Source organism: Xiphophorus hellerii, chromosome 14 (genome assembly GCF_003331165.1).
Source record: "Xiphophorus hellerii strain 12219 chromosome 14, Xiphophorus_hellerii-4.1, whole genome shotgun sequence".
Classification (NCBI taxonomy): domain Eukaryota; kingdom Metazoa; phylum Chordata; class Actinopteri; order Cyprinodontiformes; family Poeciliidae; genus Xiphophorus; species Xiphophorus hellerii.
In genome coordinates, this window is record NC_045685.1 from 6,012,450 (window position 1) to 6,028,156 (window position 15,707).

The following is a 15,707-nucleotide window of genomic DNA, read 5'->3' on the forward strand; positions in this document are numbered from 1 at the left end:
ATTTTTATTTGAGATATCTCCAACGTACTTATAATTACATTTTTAGATATCTAAATTAAGATTTACGTGCAAGACCCTCTATGCTGCTATCCAAACAGCTACCTGCAGAATGTAATGTATGGCAAGCCATTTTAACATCAATTTGGATTACTCGTACTGTGTAAAAATGTATTTTGTAGACAAAACTACATTTTGACTATTTGCAATGTCAATTAAGATATCTGAATGTACTTTTTGACTGTTAAAAACAATAATTTATGACATATTTCATTACATTTTGACGAGTGAAAGTTACTCTCAAAATATCTCAAATGATGTCACTTCATCTGTTATTTAACGGGACACATATCTATTATCATAACTTAACATATCTCGAACGTAATTATTTTAAGATATCTTAAATGGAAAAGCCATCTAACTAAAAATATCTCTTAATTCATTTGGAGATATCTTAAAACAAATTTTGACTAATTGCTGCAACAAGTCACACCATCCCCAAAATTGAATGTGGTGTATCTAATACAAGTAAATGTACCGAACTTCATAAAACATTGTTATAAAAAGTATTATAAGTTAATGCCTGTCATTCACACAGTCTGTCACACACCCCAATATATTTGGGAATTGGGGAAAAAAAGCAGTAAAGATAACATCTCTAACTTTGTTTAACTATGCTGTAAGAAACTACACATTTCTAGCTTTTTGATGTGACTATTTACTTGTAGAAAAAAACACAGCGTTTATATTTTACTAAATTAATTCTGATCACTCCATTTTATTAGTTATTTCAACAAATAGAAATAAATTAGAAATACTCCATTTTTCCAGAGTCTTTGTTGCACTGGCCAGTGTGTGTACAAGTCATCTTCAAAGTATCCTTTGCGTCTCACTTCTCACTTGCTGCGGATGTTGCTGCTCCCTCTCTCTCCTTCAGCTCCTTAATCAACCGGTTCTGGTGTTGGTTCTTTGGGTTGTCCATACCATACTTTAGGCACCATCCATGTTGTTCAATAAAAATAGAAACCAACAAAATAAATAAAATCTTCCCTTCCATCTAAGCTCTGTCAAAACCACAACACAGTTGTGTGACATCAACATTTCTACCAAACTTACTGTTAATATCCCACTTGGTCCTTCCCTCAAACTTTAACTCAACTTCACATTAAACTACATTTTACCCTAGAAGGGTCATCTTGTTTTATCGTGTTACAAAAATGTAAAATGAATCCATTCAGAAAAGTAAAACCGTTTTAATAGAACCATTTTTGAAAGAACATACAAAAACACTCTGAACTTAAAGAAAAAAAAACAATGTATCTTCAGCAATCCAACTCATTTCTTGCACTTCTTCCTCCTCGTACTCTGTTTGTGTCATTGCATCAGTTTTTTCTGAAAGATTCTAGCATAAAAAAAGAATATCGGACAGGATACCCTGCGACCTGTCTGCTGTTTTGCACACACGTACCAAAGGAAAATTTTACAAAACCCAATTAACATGACTGTGGGAGGAACGTGGAGCAGGACTTGATGTTTTTCGTCTCAAAGCTTGTAGTGTTTGGACTCAAACCTTGCTTCTCAAGCTCCTGCAAAACTCCATGCTCACTTACACAACATTTTCTGCTTTAAAATCTCTGCCAGGATCAAATATGAAGGGATAGCCGGTAGATGCTCACTAGACGGGGGTAAATATTTATACAATCATTATTTAACATCTAAATGAGTGAATGAATGTCATTATTTTGTGAAGCTCAATTGTCAGTTTGATAGTTAACAGTTTTTTTACATTTCTTTTGTCATAAGTGAATCTTTCCTTTTATTCACAATGGATTTGTAAAAACAAAACAAAAAAAATAAAACATCGAAGAAACAAAAAATAGTTTCTGCATACACTACAAATACCTCATGATATACCATTATATCGTATGTTAATTAAGATTAAAATATAAAATAAAACCTAGAATCAGCATGATATACTATAAATATACCTACCATCAACATAAAATGCTGTGCAGCCCTTCAATTCGTCAATTTTATGCTGGGCAGCAACCAATGTCTTGTTGACGTTCTCAACTTCATTGAGGAGATGCTTCACCCTCTTCTCTGAAGCCTTCAGCTGCCTGGCCTTTTTCTCTAGAGCTTCGAGGCTCAGCTGGAAAGCCTCATGCATGCTTCGTTGGATCGCTCCGCGGGAAGCTAGGGGATCTGTGCAACGGTACTGTAAAAAAAAAAATTAACTGTTAAACACATTTTACAACGAACACTAATACTATACTTAACAGCACCATAAATAATGAATCCTATTAAACAACTAATATGGAAACTATTCCATCACTCTAAATGCTTCATGTCACACATGCTTAGTTTGTGAACAAAAGTTTAAAACAAAGAAAACATCTAAAGATAACTTAAAACTTGACACAGAAAATAAAGAATTTTTTTAAGAAAGTAGTCATACATAACAACTGGCTCTGCAGTTGTTATGTGTATAAGAAAAGAAAAACAAGTTCACTCAAAGCTGCTAGAAAATAATTTTGTTGAATTATGTGGGGAAAAAAAGAGAGAAAAAAACTCATCTTTCATATGACCAAAACAAAACAGATAACTGCAAATGTCACAACAATCAGAATTACATCTAACATTATTTTTCATCATATGAAAAGTACAAATGATTGAGAAATGCTTTCAGTTAACAAGTATCATACACTGTAAAATGTAATAAAATGTAATCACTTTACTTAAAAAAAAAGTTAGGAAACCGATTGCCTCAAAATCTCCAAGTAAAGTAGCTAATTCATTTTAAGTTGTTATAGCTATAAATAACTATGTTTACACCACTCAGATAATGGCAGTAAACCTGAGTGCCGTTAACTCAAAATCATTAATTGGGTGAACTGTAAAATATTCATTCAGACAACTCATGCAATGGCTGTAAACTTGAGTGTAGGTAACTCAAAATCATTAGTAAGGTTGACTATAAAATGTCAATTATGACTACTTCAATTTGTGAGTTATGTCAGTTAAGCAGTACTCATAAAAATTAAGTTATGTTTACACGTTTAAGCGTTCACATTACTTGCAAAATATTAGGAAACCAATTGCCTTGATATGTTCAAGTAAGATGAACCAAAAGTGTTAAGTTATTGAAACAAACAGACAACAGTTTGAGTGGACAAAAATGTTTAATAATTAAACAAGTTTACCTTAAATACAGGGTTCTCAAGTGTGGTTACATACACACTAACCTGGAAACAAAGTTTTCCATAGACTTTTTTTAGAAAAAAGAAAAAAAAAATGACATGAGGGCAGCCTTCAATCCAACATTGAATCCTTCAAATGGCCCGCAGTCTTTAAAACTTTGAGAATCCCTGCTTAAATGTCTTTGTTGACTGGTGTGAAACAAAAACTCAATTCTCAATAATAGAGCCTAACATTTATCATAACATCGATAAAGTGAATAGTGAGGTAGTGAAGTGATGTTTCTCCTCATTAACATAAAACCATTTAGTAGTCTGCAAGTGCAATGATGCTCCCTCCAACAAAAAAGAATCAAACAAGAAATAAAAATCACTTTTCCAATAAGGGTAAAGGTATCAAAGGTAAATGATCCAAATTTACAATTTCAGCTTCTGCCTCAATTGTGCCTCGGTCTGTAGGATCACTACAAAAATCCACATCTTCTTGCAAATCTTGTGACAAGTTTGGATCTGGATCAGGAGGTGTGGCATGGCAATATCAGGCTTCAGCCGCTTCTGACAGGGAAGCCGATGGTCTTTGCATTTATGAGCATTAAATGTTGAGTAGACATTGCTCTCAAAAATGCAGTTTTGATATGGACATTTCACAGTTTCAGATGTTGACGCAAATGGGGGGGAAGAGTTCTGTGCAGGGTTCTTCAAAACTGCAATGAGGACAATTGAATATCACAGGGATTGCATCAGCTCCACTCGTCTGCCCATCATGTACTTCATGGGAATGATTTCTTGATAAATGCACTTTGAGGGCATTAAATGAGTTAAATGAACACAGACAATCTGCGTGGAGACATGGAATTGGAGTAGTTCTTGCGTAGCTGCCATGTTTTAAGCGGTAGTGCTTGAATAGTTGAGCCCTCTTTTCAGAAGAAAACAAGCAGTACTTACATTTCCATTGCATAGCTAAGTGTCTTCAGAAACCTACAAAAAAAAACAACAACAAAACCAATCAGTTAAACTGTAATTAAGTCATAGCACAAGCATAGATTAGTTAGGGCTGTACAGAATATCATTTTCTGGGCTTCGAGTCAGCACTAATCAGCAGCCAATACATATCCTTTTTTGCAAGTTTTTCCAAAACTTTGTGATTTTTTTTACGTCCTCTTTTGTTGCAATTTGAGAAAACCTTCACTTTTGTCAATGAAATCAGTTGACAGTAGCCAGTGGCAACAGTGGGTATGCACTCTATGCAACGCATAGGGGCGCTGCACTAGAGGGGGCGTCAAAACTCCAACTAGAAAAACATCTTTTCTAGTTGGAATTTTTCTATATTTAACAGCATGAAATGATCAATAACAGAGTAACGGCACTGATTAGGCGCCCCTCTGCTGCCTCACCTTCCCTCCTGTTGCTCCACCTACACAGGTGGCTTCCCAGATAGCAAAATATGTTGATTTACTGTTGAAAAATGGTCAAAATGGTTGATTTTTGGTTAAGGTTGATGATTAACCAAATATCAATCAAATAAACAATCATCTGATTCTAGCCAATCAACCAATGTTGAAGACATGACATTGAATCAATGTTGATTTTAGGTTTAGTTCTAATGATTGAAATGCCAATGTCTAATCAATGTATATGCTATTCGTCTATCCTTATTCCCCCTCCTCCTCTTCTCTTCCCAGATGCCCTCCGGGTGAAACATTTTATCATTTGGCGGGGAATTATCACATTTTAAAATTAAGCACCTTATGTTGAGGAGGACAATCTTCTCTTTCCATATTTATCTGTAAATATTTTTACATATTGTTTGTGCATAATGTGGTGTCAGAGCACATCTAATTACAATGAGTGGAACACTCCACCTTCCCCTATTTACATGGGTAGTATGTCCCACACTGACAACCACTTATGAATTTCATTCCTGGTCTACTGCCGCACATTTAAAGTAAGTATGTTTATGATTTTAATTCTATTTATTGAAATTAGCTAAATTGTTTTGTCCTTATGTTCTTGCTTGTAAGGTAAATGTGTGACATATGTCAATTAACATTATATCTTACTTAAATTAATACGGACACTCAAATGAATATTCATGAATACTCGCTGGGATGTAATTTGATTCTGAGTGTACAAGTGGAACCGTACAGTTATTGTCTCTGTTCTCCGTCCTAACCAGTACAATTATAATTATTATAATCTGTCAGGATCTGTGTTTTCTGTGTTCATTTAGAGTTTTTTGTGTCCTTGAGTCTCTTCGTTGTCCTGTCCTCCCCTTGATTGTTCCCAGGTGTGTCTCGTTCTGTCATTACCCTCCCATGTATTTAACTCCACCTGTGTTCCTTGTTCCTCGTCGGGTCCTCGTCAATGTCTAGTCCACAGGTGTCAAACTCCAGTCCTCGAGGGCCGCTGTCCTGCAGTTTTTAGATGTGCCACAGGTACAAAACAGTGGAATGAAATGGCTTAATTACCTCCTCCTTGTGTAGATCAGTTCTCCAGAGCCTTAATGACCTAATTATTCTATTCAGGTGTGGTGCAGCAGAGGCTCATCTAAAAGTTGCAGGACACCGGCCCTCGAGGACCGGAGTTTGACACCCCTGGTCTAGTCTGTTCGTGATCAGTGTGTCCATGTGCCTGCTGCTCGTTGTTGCTGGACTTATTCGTCATTAAAATCATTCATTTACCTTACCTGGGTCTGCTGCGTCTGCCTCACCACCGCAATTCGTGACATAATCACTCTTATCTTTTTCAGCTGCTGTTCAACCCGAAGCTGAAAGCTGAAAGGGATGACAGTGAAAAAGTGGTATTGTTGACAGTTTGGCGCTTCTTTCAAACACGTCATCACTCGTCAGTGGCCAACTGCGCATGTGCGTTCAACGAGAGCTGCCGAATGATGCCGAGTTTTCTGCTGGTTATGCAGATGCGTCTTGCTTACTCATAACTCCAAGTTCAGGTTACTTGCTGCTGATGAGTTTGATTACTTGCCTCAGTAGAAAGTTGTCTTTGCTAAGTTTAAGTTAGTATAGTCAACAGAGTGAGCTGGAATGAGTTAAGGTCACTTTTCTTTTAGAGTAAGATATACTATTACATTTTACAGTGTATGTGGAGTGTCGGACGCGCTCAAAGCATTAACTGCTCAATACAGTTCAAATCGCGCAACGCCAAACGAAACGCACCGCAACAATCCTCGAGGTGATCCACATAGAAGTTCAATATAAACCACATGCGCCTGACAATCAAATCGCACCATTTATATTACCCACATGAATCCACTCCACACTTAGATTGTGTTCTTTTCCCCGCACTTAGTTTTCTGGACTCCACCATGTTTTATAGCTTTTTAATAATTACCTGTAAAGTCTCCCGTATTAGTTTATTTTACCTACCTTTCTAGCCATGCTCCAATATTAATATTTCCCTGTATTGCCCCCCATCCCCTCCATCTTCATCCCCTGATTTTACGCCCGCATCTCCCTCCCACATTGCGTACTTCCCTTTCTTCTGTCCCCCCAGTCTTACATTTATCCCACTACATGAACTTACGTCCATCTGTCCGTAGTGTAATGGCGGCCCTCCCTCCCCCCTCCATTTTACGTAGGTAGTTCACCTACCCACTGGAGGCGAAAGTTATGGAATTCTCTAACCTAAAACTTCACAGGTATGTTTTCATATCCAAAAAGAATTACCGTCATTCGAACTACTTAACACTACACAACCTCATACACAAATTTCCAAACACAATACTTTTTAAAATTAGTTACCAACTAATATACTTACACAAGCCAGCTGGGCAGCATTTTGGACCGCTTTGAGGTCCGGGTCGCTTAATTTCAGAAGTTTTACTGGAGAACAATCTACCATTTTCTAGAAAACACAAAATATATAGACAATAACAACTATAGGGACGAAACGCAACAAAAACATTAACTTATTATTCAAATAATGCCATAAAATACCTACGTCTCTGATTCAGCCGTACAATAAAAGAAAATGACCGCGAATCTGAGACTATATAAGACCAGAGCTAAAATAGGCGGTACTAAGAGAAAGACCTGCCCTTCTTCCCAAATTTAACTGGACAAACTTTGTGATGGACAACAAGATTTCCTTTCTTAATAACGCCCATTTCAGCCTTGACCCTTATGATTATGACCCTCATATTATTTATGCAATTACAACACATATAAATTAACAATTACTGATAATAAAAAAACATTGATACTTTCAAATCAATAATTAGATATGATTGGAAATAAAAAGCTTTACCAAGAAGTATTGCACCACTTTTGCAGGTAACTGTTCATACTTAAGCAACTATATATATTCCAAAAATAGCACAGTCTATATTACACACCACTTCTGATACTCCACTGCAACCCTAGGTTAATCCATCAGCTGTATCTGCCGACCTGCTCCAGAGTTTTTGTGCGTGGGGGAGCAGTTGGGCTTGACTTGGGCAGCTAGTATCTGCATGAGTCACCAGAGAAAGCATCAATTCAGCTGCTCAGATACACATTAATTCTCCCAAAACCTTTAACAAATCTGAAGCAGCCCATTAAATACAGAACAATGCATCTGTGGGATATAGGCCATGTTAATATATGATAATTCTGTAAATATAAATTGTTAGATATTGTCTGTTTTTTGTTTTTACTAATTGTGTTTTGTGGGTTAGAGTACAAAGATTCAGTAATTTTGGTTACAAATAATACACTGCTCAAAAAAATAAAGGGAACACTCAAATAACACATCCTAGATCTGAATGAAAGAAATATTCTCATTGAATACTTTGTTCTGTACAAAGTTGAATGTGCTGACAACAAACTCACACAAAAATCATCAATGGAAATCAAATTTCTTAACCAATGGAGGCCTGGATTTGGAGCCACACACAAAATTAAAGTGAAATAACACTACACGCTGATCCAACTTTAATGTAATGTCCTTAAAACAAGTCAAAATGAGGCTCAGTATTGTGTGTGGCCTCCACGTGCCTGTATGACCTCCCTACAACGCCTGGGCATGCTCCTGATGAGGTGGCGGATGGTCTCCTGAGGGATCTCCTCCCAGACCTGGACTAAAGCATCCGCCAACTCCTGGACAGTCTGTGGTGCAACGTGACGTTGGTGGATGGAGCGAGACGTGATGTCCCAGATGTGCTCAATCGGATTCAGGTCTGGGGAACGGGCTGGCCAGTCCATAGCTTCAATGCCTTCATCTTGCAGGAACTGCTGACACACTCCAGCCACATGAGGTCTAGCATTGTCCTGCATTAGGAGGAACCCAGGGCCAACCGCACCAGCATATGGTCTCACAAGGGGTCTGAGGATCTCATCTCGGTACCTAATGGCAGTCAGGCTACCTCTGGTGAGCACATGGAGGGCTGTGCGGCCCTCCAAAGAAATGCCACCCCACACCATTACTGACCCACTGCCAAACCGGTCATGCTGAAGGATGTTGCAGGCAGCAGACCGCTCTCCACGGCGTCTCCAGACTCTGTCACATCTGTCACATGTGCTCAGTGTGAACCTGCTTTCATCTGTGAAGAGCACAAGGCGCCAGTGGCGAATTTGCCAATCCTGGTGTTCTCTGGCAAATGCCAAGCGTCCTGCACGGTGTTGGGCTGTGAGCACAACCCCCATCTGTGGACGTCGGGCCCTCATACCATCCTCATGGAGTCGGTTTCTAACCGTTTGTGCAGACACATGCACATTTGTGGCCTGCTAGAGGTCATTTTGCAGGGCTCTGGCAGTGCTCCTCCTGTTCCTTCTTGCACAAAGGCAGAGGTAGCGGTCCTGCTGCTGGGTTGTTGCCCTCCTACGGCCTCCTCCACGTCTCCTGGTGTACTGGCCTGTCTCCTGGTAGCGCCTCCAGCCTCTGGACACTACGCTGACAGACACAGCAAACCTTCTTGCCACAGCTCGCATTGATGTGCCATCCTGGATGAGCTGCACTACCTGAGCCACTTGTGTGGGTTGTGGAGTCCGTGTCATGCTACCACGAGTGTGAAAGCACCACCAACATTCAAAACTGGCCAAAACATCAGCCAGACAGCATAGGTACTGAGAAGTGGTCTGTGGTCCCAACTGCAGAACCACTCCTTTATTGAAAGACGGCCGGCACCGAGAGTCCGAAGGGGGAATGGAGCTCCAACCCGACCTGCACCACCATGTGGGAAGGAAGAGCTCTGTTCACAGGACAGTCTCTGAACCCGCCTTGTTTTAACGACCGCCCGTTTTTTAGCATGGGTTTAAATTAGTATTATCTTGTTTTTAATCTTTCAAAATGTCGTACTTGATTTTAGCCATCATACTCATGACTCTCACCTTCTCAACCATCAATGTTAGAAGTGTGAAGTCGCGAGTTAGAGCCCAGAGTGTTTTATCCTTTTTAAGCTCCGTACAGTCAGATGTGTTTTTACTACAAGAATGTTCACTCCCGTTTTTAAAGAATTACACCCGGTGGCAGGACTTGTGGCCACGGCCGTCTATATGGAGCGGCTCCAATGGAAATAAAAATGACGGTGTGGCCATTTTAATAAACAACCCGCACATCTTGGTGAAGGGGAGCACCGTGGTGAGAGAGGGACGAGCACTTTTAGCAAATCTGACTTTTAACGGACAGGATTTTAACCTCTTAAATATTTATGGCTTTAATGACAAACACGACAGGTATGACTTTTTAGAGGAACTGCAGCCCCACATGCTGGGAACAAAACCTTTAATAATTGGGGGGGATTTTAATTGCATTTTATCTAGAAAAGATAGGAAAAGAAATAGACAGGATTTTAAGATAGACAAAACATCACTTTTATTACAGAGAATCGTTAGGGATTTTAAACTAGTGGACTGTTTTAGAACTATGCATCCTGGAGAGGAGGGCCACACCTGGTTCAGTGGTGACGGCTCTATGGCCTCTCGTATTGATTATTTCTTCATCAGGGATTGCGCCCTAACTGATGCTAGATTGTCACCGGCTTTCTTTTCTGATCACCTCCTTCTGTCCTGCACGCTTTCACTCCCTTCAGGTGCGACGACCGGGAGAGGTCTGTGGAAACTCAACCGCTCCCTGCTGGAGGACCAGGTTCTGGTCGGCCAGTACCGGGAGCGGTACCACGAGTGGCAGACCGTCCAAGACCTGTACGAAACACGAGCACATTGGTGGGAGATGGTGAAAGGTAGGACCCAGACTTTCTTTAGACAAGCAGGGAAAAAGAAAAAGGAGAAAGAACAGAGATGCATGATGGGGCTGCAAAAAAGATTACAAAGATATTACTTTTTAAACCAAAAGGGAATGGATTTTAATAAAGAAATAAGAGAAATAAAAAAAGAAATGAACATTTTAGCAGAAATAAAGAGTAAGGGAGTGATTTTAAGAAGCAGAGAAAGAGAAATAGAAGGAGAAAAATGTAACAGATACTTTTTAAAGAAAATTATAACCAATCCAAGTTTTATTTCTGATTTAAAGTCAGAAAATGGAAACATTGCTTCTAACATAGAAGAAAAGAAAAAAGTAATTGAAAAGTACTATAGTGACTTATACTCAGAAAAAATGGTAAAAGAAAAAAATATAAAAGAAATTTTGAATTTCCTTGAGAAAAGTATAGAAGACAGCAGTTTTTTAGAGCAGGATTTTACCCTTTTAGAGCTTTTACAGTCTTTGAAAAGTTTTAAAAGAGGAAAATCTCCAGGCTCAGACGGACTCCCTGTAGAATTTTATTTAACCTTTTATGATATTTTAGCACCGGATTTACTTACTGTTTTTACTGATTTTAGCAAACAAGACACACTCCCCGATAGTTTTAGAACAGGAATAGTTACACTTTTATATAAAGACAAAGACAAGACAGATCTTAAAAACTGGAGACCGATTACCCTTTTAAACGTTGATTGTAAGATTTTTAGTAGACTTTTAGCAGCCAGGATGCGTCGAGTGTTGGGGGATTTAATCCACCCGGATCAAGCCTGCGCCGTCCCGGGAAGGAGGATCACGGACAGCCTGGTACTGATCCGAGACACCATCTGTTTTGCGAGAGACAGAAACATTCGGCTGATAGTCCTAAATCTAGATTTCAAGAAAGCGTTTGATCGGGTCTCGCACCAGTACCTCTTCCAGGTACTGCAAAAAATGGGTTTTCCTGGGAGGTTCGTAGCGTGGGTGGGACTTCTGTACCGAGACATCTCCAGCAGATTCATGGTTAACGGGTTTCTGACAAAAGCAGTGAAAGTGAACTGCGGTGTCCGTCAGGGTTGTCCGTTATCCGCCCTTCTCTATGTGGCCTGCGTCGAGCCGCTGGCGCAGATCTTGAGAAGGGACCCACAGATTTTAGGTGTAACGATACCGGGGAGTGGAGGGCAGGTAGCGAAATGTCTTTTATACATGGATGATTTTAACATTTTATGTACAGATCTTTTATCAATAGATAGGATTTTTCAATTAACCGATTGGTTCGGGAAAGCATCAGGGTCAAAATTAAACAAAGAAAAAACAAAAGCACAATTTTATGGACCATGGAAAGAGAATGAAAAATTAGGATGTCAGTTTCAAGTAACGGAAGAAGAACAAAAAATACTGGGAGTAAAATTTGACAAACATGGAGAAGGAAAGACAAACTGGACTGAAATAACAAGAAGAGTAAAACAGCGACTGGGATTCTGGGGGATGAGGAACCTTACGATAGAAGGAAAGATCTTAATAGTTAAAGCTGTGATTTTACCAGTGTTTTTACTCACCAGTGCTGTTTTTATTCCTCCTAGGAGAGTGCTTTTAGAACTACAACGAGCCATTTTTTATTTCATATGGAACTCTAAATGGGAAAGGATAAAAAGAGAAATAATGTACAAACCCAAAGAAAAAGGAGGAAAAGGAGTCCCAGACCTTTACTTGTTTTTAGGCAGCCACTATACGAGCACTCACCTGAAACAAGCCATGAACCTTTCCAGCAATAACAAAACAAACACGATGACCAGATTCTGGTGTGGGTCCTATCTTAGAAAATTAAAAATGATAAAAAGTGATTTTAGAACTCCAGTAGCTTTTAACCTTCCTCCTGCATATGTTTTTATACGGAAATTTTTAGAACATTTTAAACTAGAAGGAGAGGAGAGCAAGATTTTAACTAATCATCGTTTTATTATTTCTGTTGTGCAGGACCGGGAACCAGTGACTCCAGTGCGCGGCCTCCTGTATGGAGACGCCTCCACCGTTTGGCGCAACGTGAGCCATCCCGTCCTTCCAAACAGACTCCAGGACCTGTCATGGATGGTGGCTCATGGGATCCTGCCGGTCAGAGCCGTTATGCACTCCCGCGGCATGTCTGCAACGTCCATCTGCCCCCGACCCGGTTGTGGCGCGCCGGAGTCGGTGAGGCACCTGCTGTGGGAGTGCAGCGCTGCTGTGGACCTGTGGGCGAAAGCCGGCTCCTTGCAATTCCCACACTTGCCAGCAAGGGAGGTCCTCGAACCACAGCTAGTGCTGTACGGGGTGAGCCAGCAGAAAATAAAGAAAAAGGACTTCGCTGAGATGTGGCTCACCCTAGCCACCATAAAAGACGCCATTTGGACCTCCAGAAACTTGCTGGTGAGCAGGCGCAGGCAGATGCCCCCCGTGGCTGTGATCCGGATGGCGGCAGCAAAAAGGAAAACATCAAGGGCTGCAGGTGGCGAGCCAAGGACACAGCCACCAAGAAGAATCGCCTGCGCCTCCGTGGACGAAGGAGCCGGCGCTCCACGAGCAGAGGTCCAAGCAGCGGCGGCCTGGCTCTCCGGGTTAGGCAGGAGGGAAGGAGCTTCAGGGCAGGTTTCCCCTCTGAGCACCAGCGCTGTTTGGAAGGTCGGGACGGCTCCGGACTTTGGAAGGAGTCACCCCGGTCCTGCTCAACTTTTAACACACAGAGATTTTGTGTTTTATACCCTTGTTCTTAGCTCCTTTTAGTGTAAATTGATGAACTTGAAAATTTCTGTATAACTGCAAAAATGTAATGGTTTTTTAAATGCTTACAGTAACAATAAAAATTTTCGAAAGAAAAAAAACCACTCCTTTATTGAGTGTGTCTTGCTAATTGCCAATAATTTCCACCTGTTGTCTATTCCATTTGCACAACAGCAGGTGAAATTGATTGTCAAACTGTTCCTAAGTGGACAGTTTGATTTACTTGGAGTTATATTGTGTTGTTTAAGTGTTCCCTTTATTTTTTTGAGCAGTGTATAAAGTATGTCGTACTGTGTATAAAGTATGTCGCAGACTGTTTTGTAACAATTTCTGTAATTCCCCACTTGGGGGCAGTATTAGTCCACATATGACAAAGAGATCGACATGGAAACTGGGTTTTCCAACGGTGGCCCTGACATGCAAACCACTACATTAACGAAGCACAATTACAAATTACAAAAGCACTACAACATTAACAAAAGCACTACAACATTAACAAAAGCACTACAACATTAATAAAAGCACTACAACATTAATAAAAGCACTACAACATTAATAAAACGGAAAGGGTATGTCACAGTTGGACACCTGAGAGATCGCTGATTGGACGAGAGTGCTTTTGAAACCGGAAGTTATCGCTTGAGCGGGTCGGCCTCTTGTTGCGACACGTCAAAGCGTCCCCCATATTGAAAGTGGCTTATCTACCAGCAAGCAAACACAAGTAAATGGACCGAACTTCGTGTGTCAATGAATGCCAACGACACAATCTCTCACACATTATTATATTTAGGAAAAAAAACAAACAAAACAAAAGAGAACGTATCGAACTTTTTGATGTTATTATTTAATTGTTTTGGGGCACAATAATTACATCAAAAGCACTGTTGTGTCTATTAAACCCTACAGGAAGTCCATGCTAATCCTTCACTATTAAACAGGAAATGAAAATAAATCATCTCCTGAAAGTAAGATTTCAAAGTTCTTTAACTTTTGGTTGGGTTCATACTGGACTGATAACTATTTGGAAGTCTCACTTGTGTAGGAAGTTGCAAATATTTTTAAATCTTTCACACACAACTGTATGATATTGCCTTTATCTCTAAATAATTATTAATGGTGCTTTAAAACACGGCAGGATTTCTCTTTGACATCATGGAGTGAACACATGAACTCTTACTCTAGAAAACTCTAACTCTTGTCTACGAAAACCCCAGTCCCTAAAATTTATATAGTGCTAGCTGTCAAGCTAAAAACAATCACAGTTATGAAAAATGTTGAAATGTGCTGTTGTCTTTTTTTATATTATGCTCTGCATCATGACTGACGCTTTTCAGCATGTATCAGGCTTCTACAACAAGAAAACCCACGTCATTGAAAGCATTATTTTATTTATGATGATTTACACTTCACCTATTTCATGAGTGATTTCAACACTAATAATAATAATAATCATAACAATAATAATAATAATAATAGCTGGTTAAACATGACAGAAGAAATCCAGAATTGGACACTACATTGCAACTTCGTATAATTTTACCTTAAATTCTTGCACAAATGTTTTTTCAATCAATTCATGTTCAAACGACTACATTCAGTGAGAAATATAAATGCAATTTCACAGCACTTTCAGCATTTTAAGACTGGCTGAAAGTCATAAGAAAACAGAAGACCATGCAGTGGTAAAAGTGCTTAAAAAGGAATATTTATTAACAAAAACAACAATGGATTTTGGATATCAGTATCAGTTGTGTAATGCAAATCCTTGGATGTGTTGTATGAGTGCATATGGAACAGTTGAAGTGCAAAAACAAAGACAAATTCAAATGTGCAAAAGGAGAGGAGCTGTACACTTGTAGAGCTCCCAAGACCCTCAGAAATTACAATTAATGTCATAGTGCAAGTATGACAGGAAAGCATGTGGGCGTGGCTAAGTGTCAAACTATTCACTATTCGCCATGAAACATCAAGACTTAATAACATCCACATGCAAAGTTACAGCTGCATCAGACTTCATATGTCTCACTACAGAACAGTCCAGATCACATTTTCATGGTTAGCTGATGACATCACCTTAGCCTCGCCCACTTCCAACAGGAAGTCACCTGTATTTTAAGACACTCAGAATTTACAATTAATGTCATAGTGCAAGTATCACAGGAAGTCGACCATTTTGGATTGAAGGTCCGACTTTGCCCCCATTTTTACTGTGAACGGTCGCTATCTCACGCCTTTGACCTAATCAACATGAAACTGTGTGAAGAGACAGAAGACATGTTGGTGTGTTGTGGATTTCAACCCCGACCGGCTTTGACATGGCAGGTGGGCGTGGCGAAGTGACCTGTAACGCCGTTGCCATACGTTTGGCTCTGAATTCCACAGTTTCGGGCTCAGCTGCTCCAAACTCACGGGGATGGATCCTTATCCACTCACCGACAGGAATTCATAACAAAATTTGGTGGACGTGGCCTAATTTCTCTATAGCGCCCCCTAGGAGATTTTAAATGATCAGCCCCAAGCCATGCTTTAACCTAGAATTACGAAACTTGGTACACATGTGTATCTTGTCAGGACGTACTAAAAAGT

General features: G+C 39.8%; 1 long non-coding RNA gene across 1 annotated transcript; it reads right to left on the reverse strand.

Moving 5' to 3' along the window:
- Positions 1-1,230: 1,230 nt before the first annotated feature.
- On the reverse strand, positions 1,231-7,898 carry LOC116732138 (uncharacterized). The gene is made up of 3 exons (XR_004341714.1): positions 6,969-7,898; positions 1,990-2,215; positions 1,231-1,389 (listed from the first exon to the last, which is right to left on the reverse strand). It is a non-coding gene; the product is annotated as an uncharacterized LOC116732138 (long non-coding RNA).
- Positions 7,899-15,707: the final 7,809 nt, after the last annotated feature.